Source organism: Dendroctonus ponderosae, unplaced genomic scaffold (assembly GCF_020466585.1).
Source record: "Dendroctonus ponderosae isolate FM_Combo_2020 unplaced genomic scaffold, Dpon_F_20191213v2 Dpon_F_20191213_3, whole genome shotgun sequence".
Lineage (NCBI taxonomy): Eukaryota > Metazoa > Arthropoda > Insecta > Coleoptera > Curculionidae > Dendroctonus > Dendroctonus ponderosae.
The window spans coordinates 12,445,670-12,453,721 of NW_026018508.1; the positions used below are offsets into that span (position 1 = coordinate 12,445,670).

Sequence of the window (8,052 nt, forward strand, 5' to 3'; positions counted from 1 at the left end):
GCCTAAGAAAAATAACGAAAATGGTACAGCATTAGCACAGCATGCACAACAGAAGTTGCATAATTTTGATTTTGATAACACAAAAATACTGATTAACAAGAGTAATTATAATAAGAGAAGAGATTGATACAGATTAAAATACATAATAATGCTATGAATTTCAGATCGGATACCGACAATCTTAGCTCTGTATATCATACATTAATTAAATGAAATAAACATAGAATATTAACTAACACCCGGTATATTGAACCAACCAAAAATAATATTTTCAGAATTCAAAGAAAAATAGCTGAAAGTAAAAGAAATCAATATAAACAATATTTTATTCGCTTTGTGTCCAAACTGGACAAAATTAATACTCCAAATGTATGCGAAGGCTTAAAGCAGCAACAACGCTACACGTGTAAGTAAAAATATTTAAGTATCTGAACAAAGAATTCTAGTCTCTTCCCAAATTTGATTGTCCTGTCTAATCACCTGTTAGGCCTAATTAATTTTAGAATGTTTTAAAGTGTTGCAATTGTGATGTATTTTAATGTGTGATATGAACTGTGATTGTTTTTTAAATTAATGAATTTTTTTTTAACTATGTTATTTTAGTAAAACTGATGATGGTGGAAAAATACACCGAAACGTATTTTAATTCATAAATAAAGACAATAATTGACTGAAACCCAGGAATTAATTTTGATTAATAATCAATATGTATTTTTTTGGAAACGGTGCGTTTGACCAACGAATTTTTTTTTAACCCTCTCCTGAATCCTTAACAAAATTGTTATAACCGCAGTTAAAAACGTCGCAAAAAAACGTAATATATTCAAAATAAAGCGAGCTTTTGCAGGTTTTTTGATTTCCTGCCAAACTTTCTGCGTCAAAATCTGACCGTTTGAGTCGAAGTTGTGCTCGAAGAGTCTCGGGCACAACACTGATTTCGACGTAAAGAAAAATACTATTTAGCTTGAGAATTGTTGCAAATACATTAAAATTGTAGAAGTTGCATTGAGTTTTTGGGACACGGCCCTAGATCGGATGCTAAAAAAACACTATAAACTTGCAAATTTTTTACTTTTTGCCATCCAACTTGGTGCCCGACGGTCTCGGCACAACAAATACATTAGAATTGTTGAGTGTCGGAGTTGGCCACTGGGCTCGGCACGACAAATGCATTGGAGTTGTTGGGTGTGAAAGTTGACTCAAAAGTAAAAAACTATTGGATGTCGAAGCCGCAAAAACACTTCAAACTCGGCAATTTCCTATTTTTTGATATCCAATCAGTGTCGTGACCTAAGGTCTCGTCACAACAGATCCATTAGACGTTGTTGAATGTCTAATTTATGGCTGAAAAGCCGCGATCAAATCTCCATACTTAAACTTTCAGCAGCAAATCTATGAAGCAAGTTTATTTAAAAACCACGTGTTTGTGTTTCAAATCAGCGTTTCCGACAATTCTCATTTTTATTTTTCACGCGTTTTTTCCCAAAAACATTCAAAGATACATATGGTTGTGCCTAGAAAGGTTTTAGCGTTTTAGGAATTTTAGGCCATTTAATAAATTAGTCTTTGATTCATAAGTTTTCCTTTGCATCGGCTCTCTAAATATCTTCGCCTGTGGTATATTAGAAATAACTATTGAATTAATACCCTAATAAGTTGCCTGCAATGTTCAGTCACTCCAAAACACACTAGTTCCAGTTGAAGGCAGCTAATATACAAGAAAAATTATTTAAATTGAACACCTACAGTATGTATTTTCATTAGCATTGAAATGGAAGTTCTCTCGATTGATTTTCTCTTGGTGAGCGTCACTAACAATAACTGCAAAATGGTAATTAAATTGAGCAAAAACCAATCATTACCGTACCTACGTCAAAGTCGATAAATTACGTTGATTTTTATTTTCTCTAATGGCATTTCGCAGGTGTGTTATAAAACACATCTCGCAGTAAAGAAGGTCAAAGTATAAAGGGAACATCTAATTTTACTTGCTAATATCTGTATGTTTATAGGCGGCGATCTTCCGATAAACAATGGCTAACATTTCGAAAGTCATTCGGTAAAGTTTTATTTTAGCAGAGAATGGTTACAGTGATGGAACTGTGACATTTTCCGGTATTTTTAGCGCGATTTCTTCGAACCCGAAAGTGATGTTTCTAGTTTAGTTTCGCTACCGAAATGTGTGTCTCTTGGGTTTGCATCAATAGCGACGCGAGATTCGAATTATTGCTGCACATTTTCCATCTATTTATACCATTCCACTATTAGATGTACAACAAGGAAGTAGCTGTGTTGTTTTTGAGGCGACATCATTTTTCGCTCTGTCCTCAAGCTGCGAATGTTGCCAGTTGTACCTGGACAAGCACCGCTTTATGTGGCCTATAAAGTTTGAATTCTGCATGTAAAAAAATCCTGAGAATAAAAAATGTTGGGTTTCTTTGAAACTAACATTTTTTTCGAATTTGTAAATGACGCAATCCACTAGGCGGGTCGTCATCAGTAAAAATAACATGAATTGCGCTTGATTTGTAAGTAACAATACAACGATTTAAGATGCCGGGAGTGGCCGAGTCCGTACATTTTGGGACAGTCATCATCAGCTTCATTTTAAGGTGCAGTTCTTGTAAACAGAGTCAGTTTAATTGGATACATGTAGGCAATTTAGAAGGAAACGCTTGTGAAACGCATACAACACCAAAACATGTGACATAACCGGCCATTTATACATAACAAATACATATGGAAGAAGATTAATGTTAATGAGTGCCATAATTAATAGGAAGGTTGCGAGATGAATAGACAATTCGTCAAAGATTGTTAAAACATGGTAGTATTGCCCGTAAAAGGGAAGCTAAGGATATTCGGCCAATTTTTGATAAAATATTGAGTGAAAATACTCTACTCTAAGTATTGTGAAGGTTTCGTTTAAATGACGCTTTTCGCGTATTGAAGATTTTTTTCAGCAAAAAAACTTCTTGTCCTGTCTCTAATCCAAACTTTTATTACGTTTTCAGCAAGATTGTCTCCAAATGCAGGTTTATGCAGCCTGAATATGTCTGCATTCGTCTTCCATCCGTTCTTAATTTTCCTGTTTTTCAGCATTGTACTTGAAGCACAAGCACAACATTTGTAGTTGAAAAATTTGATACTTGAAGATATGCAGATTGCGAGATCTAAATGTACAATGCAAACATATTCTTAATTTGTTTTCTTCCCACGTTTCTAGCATTTGATTCAATACTTTTTGCGGCTTTTGCTTGAAGGATCATTTAGAAAAATTCAAAATTTACAATGTTTAAAAATTCTGTCGGTTTTCGCAGATTGCGAGAGGTAAATTTGCGATGCAAACACTTTTTGAATTTCTTTTTTTAGTATTTGAATTTTGGCTTCTTTACCTCTTAGCCTTAACGACCCACGTTGAAAAAAATATATTCCTTTAGAAAGTTTTCTTCGTTCTTCACAGGCTCATTTAGAAAAATCTCAAAATTTACAATTCCTAAGTGTCTATTTAGTTTCCACTGATTGCGATTTTTTTAATTTTTTTCCTACGTTTTTTCTTTCTAACCTTTGTTTCCTTTACCGCCCTCCTTTAAACCCTGAGCCTTTGACACAAATAAAAAAAAAAAATTTTCTTCTGAAAGGTTGTCTTTTTTCCATTTTCGTTTAGAGAAAGTTCCCGCAGATGGCGAAATTTTCGATGCTTTAAGGGTCGTTACCGTTCTTTAGAAAATCGTAAAGTATCGAATTTTTTGAAAGTCGATCGGGTTCTGCAGATTGCATAATGTAAATTTCCCATGCAAAAATTAAAAATTTATAAGGAGTTCTCAAATCTCAAATTTTCAACAAAATCTATCGGTTTTCGCAGATTGCAATTTCGCAAATTCCGAAATATTAATTGTTGAGGCAAAGATACTGTTTATTTTATTTTTTCACATATTTTTACCACTTGATTCCATGGCGTTTGCGGTTTTTTGTCCAACTTTTGGTTGCTTTACCGCTGCTCTTTAAACTCTAAGACTTTGTGACCCAAGTTTTAAAGATGTTGATTATTCCGCAAAATTATCTGCTTCTTCAAAGTGTCTGTCTTGTCTCCAAAAACATCTTTCAGAAAAATCTCATAGTTTTTTAAATCTCTTGGTTTCCGCAGATGACGAGATTTATATTTCCGATGCAAAAATATTTAAATTTTTATTTCAGTTTTTTCAGCATTTGATTAAATGTCGGAAGCGATGTTTTTTCCTGAATTTTGGTGTTTTTGGCGCTGCTCTTTTAGCTGTGAACCTTGATGACTCGACTTTTCGAATCGAAATTTTTTAATTTTTCTGCAAAGTTCTCCTCTTGCTTTAGAGTTTTTTTCAAAATGATCATTTAGGAAAATCAAAAAAATACAATTTTTTTAAAATCTATCGGTTTCCGATGCAAACATTTTTCATTATTTTTCTTTAATTAATTTGATTCAAAACTTTGAGGCCCTTTTACCTCTGAGCCTTTATAACTCAAATTTGGAAAAATGTATATTTTTCTGGAAAGTTTTTCGAAAGGCTCGTGTAAGAAAATATCAAAGTTTACGTTTTCTGAAAAAATATCGGATTTCGCAGAATGCGATCCGTATATTTCCGATGCAAATAAATTTTCACTTCTTTTGACTCAATGGCTTTTGCGGTTTTTTGTTTCTAACTTTTGGTTGCTTTACCGCTGCTTTTTAAACTCTAAGCTTCTATGACTTAGATTTAAAAAAAATATATTATCCTGCAAAGTTCTCTGCTTCTTCAAAGTTTCTCCGAAATAATCATTTAAAAAAATCTAAATTTTTTTCAATTTCTAAAATATGAAAATGTATTTTTAATGTCTGTAGGTACACAATCTGATTATTTTTCTATATTTTACGTACTTATAATTGTTTTTGTTTTGCGCGTGCTGTCATCTCGATTATTTAATTTCATCTCGTTTATTTTTAAAATTTCTAGTTTATTTTGTCCTGATTCATGCCACTCTGTGCACACTGTTTTTGTTTCTAGTGGATGAAGAAATAACCTCTGTGGGTTTAATGTCAATCTTTACTTGCATTTGATTTAAACCCGGTAATGCTTATGAATTCTGAACTTCTACACTCAGATTCATGCAGCTTGATTTTCATTTTCGGAAAATATTTTTCAGTTTTGTTCCTTTATGTAGAGGGCGTTTCTTTAGTGCTTCTAGAAAATCAAAGCGCTGTTTCTTAAAAGCGTTAAATTGTCAGCTTTGTTTTTATTTTTTCCAGCAAAGTTTCATTTTTATATGGCAGTTTTTTTTTAAATTTAACTAGTGCTACGATTAAGGAACGCCTTATTAATCATCATCAGTATGTTTTTGTATGTTTTTTTTTAACGAATTAACTCGAAAATGATTGTAAGGAATCCCTATCGCTTTATCAACGACGACTAAGCTTTTCGCGACATAGCTACACAAAAAAAATAAATTAATTTTAAGGACTTGGCATTACAAGAATACATTTGTACAATGCAGCGATGTGTCGCCATAAATAACGTCGGCAATAAATTCATGTTAAAACCGTAATTTACGAACTTTTTCGGGACATAAACGAGCGCGAAAATAACTACTCAAGTTTTGCCTCTGAACATCGATTATTTTTCGTAATATACGGCGGATTTAGTTAAGAAATGGGAGTTTTTCTCTTAACTCATCAGTGGGTTTCAGTTGTTGTCTCCAACAAAATTCAGCTGCACAAATGCGACTGAACGATGCAATAAAATTCGACGGATATTTCAATTTACCGAAGGATTTTTGGTGATTAGAATGTGAGAATCATCATCTAGTCCTATAAAGCTTTCCGAAAATAGCCTGGACAAATACATGCTGAGGCCCACGTCTTTGTGATCAGCAAGGCAAATATCAATATCCTCATGTAAATATTTGGTGCTTGTATGTCGGGACCTGTTCTCCTCTAGTTACATAACGTGAATGAGAATTAGTGAATGATTTTCCAATTGTTTCAGCTCCATTACAATGTGCACGTCGTATTGCAAGTACTGGCAAATGCATTTAATATTGCAAGTTAATGAATATATAATGGGTCCGGAAATAACCGTATATTTTAGCCCACGACAGTTTTTTAATTAGTCAGTGTTCCATGTGTCTTCCACACTCAAAGTATATGAAAAGGGACAGAAGGAGTTTTCTATTGATGGCATTGAAGCAACTGACTACTTTCTCCATTAAAATTGATTGAGATGATTTGGCATTCGTGATGGGTTGGCGCTGATTCAAATCTCTTCTTTGCACATTTAAATGTGATTGTTTGAACACTTCGGATCTGACACAAACAACATTTTTTTCCTGTTTGCGTCACGCCGATCATTTCATCGAGAACGTAGCCTTGGCACAAGCACATTTTGATATGAATAAATTCCTAGGATTATAAAGTCTTAGCTTTATGAGTCGAATGACCCGTGAGGCAGGTTTTCTTGCAGTCCATGTAATCGATGAAAACCCCTGAAAAAATCTCAGATCTTGCTTTCATATGTACTCAATTGTTATTTTAGTCCAGATCTTGCCAATTTTCCATTCAATTAACCGGCAAAAGTAAAGTGCGTTACCGTTATGACACTGGCGTTCAAGAACTTGCACGTGAAAAGTGACTTTGTTATACTTTCATTTCATATTAATATTAAGCATCACATTAATTAAACAGCCGCACTTATTGCGTTATGGTCAGTGAGTTTCTAAAATATTTACGGCGGTTTAATGAAGGAGCAGCAAATCCTGCTCTGTATAGTAACGATTATAATTGAAGGCAATTTTTATTGGATTATTCTATTTGGCTTCTCACTGCAGTCCTGATCAATGTCCCAGTTTTCCAATAATTAGCTTAATTTCGGAGTCACAGCACTTTTTCCATCCGAACCACTGTTTCTGGGGCAAGCTTTACGTTAGTTGCACGTAGAATTTGTCATGGAAATATGTCACTGAACGACACATTTCCTGCAATTTATTTAGAACGGCTTTTAAAAATATCCACCCGTTCGCTATATTTAGCTACAAATATCGTGCCTTTGGCTATTTGTTAAAAAAAACCTGCTGGCCACTGTGTAGGTTTCATAATAACACTGCGGATGGTTAATAATGGAAGAGCGAAAACGACCTCGAGATGGCCAAGATGCGGTAACGCAATTTCGAGTAAAGTAACCCATTGTTAGAAATTTGCCCAACAAGTACTTTGTTTAATGATGTCTTAAACAGTCTCAAGAGGATCGAATTCAATACTTTCCAATGCTTTAAAGATTGGCGGCTTTGGTGCAACACCCTGTGTATGGTTTAATTATTGCAGATTAGCATTTTAATCCAATTACGTCTGTTCTATTTAGAGCCACTTCGTGATTAATGTGAAGATATTTTGTGTTCTAATTGTTCACTTTCTACTAACACAGATTTTGCATCAATTTTAATTTTAAAAAATATATATAAATGCAATTTTTTTGGAATTTTATGAGTGGGTTTCACTCACATAGTTCTCAAACACTTTATTCACACAAACACTTGTTAGTTGTAGTTTTTCCTCATACCTGAAATCAAGATTTTTTGTTTTAAATTAAGAGAAAAGATTCTGTTTAAGATTAGCTTAGATTAGTTAAGATTGCAGTATATTCCATAAGAACATTTATCGTAATTCCTTTTTTTGCAAAAACCACAATTGCTACAAGATTTTACAAAGAGCCCGAAAATGTCCAAAAAGTATCATTGCAGATAAGTTCTATATTGTTGAGGCGGATTAATTTTTTTACAAACTTCTTTTTGGGTATTTCGCCTCAAAAATTTTTTAAAATAATAACAATAATAATAATCATAACTGACAATTTGCACAGACGAATTATCAGAGCGAATTTTCATATATTGCATTATCCTACTATTGTTACACAATTTATTAACATACTCTTTTTTAGGTTCATTTAGGTTCTTATGATAACGATAGCAGAAAAGAGCTATCGAAACGTCAAGGTAATTTTTCAAATTAATTTCTCTACTAATTGGAATTTTCTCTTACAGCTTGAGCCT

At 33.4% G+C, this 8,052-nt stretch overlaps 1 protein-coding gene across 5 annotated transcripts in view; it reads left to right on the forward strand.

The window, feature by feature from the left end:
• LOC109537413 (serine/threonine-protein phosphatase 2A regulatory subunit B'' subunit beta) overlaps nt 1–8,052 on the forward strand; it is a 46,540-nt gene that overhangs the window by 13,888 nt on the left and 24,600 nt on the right. The window lies entirely within an intron of this gene.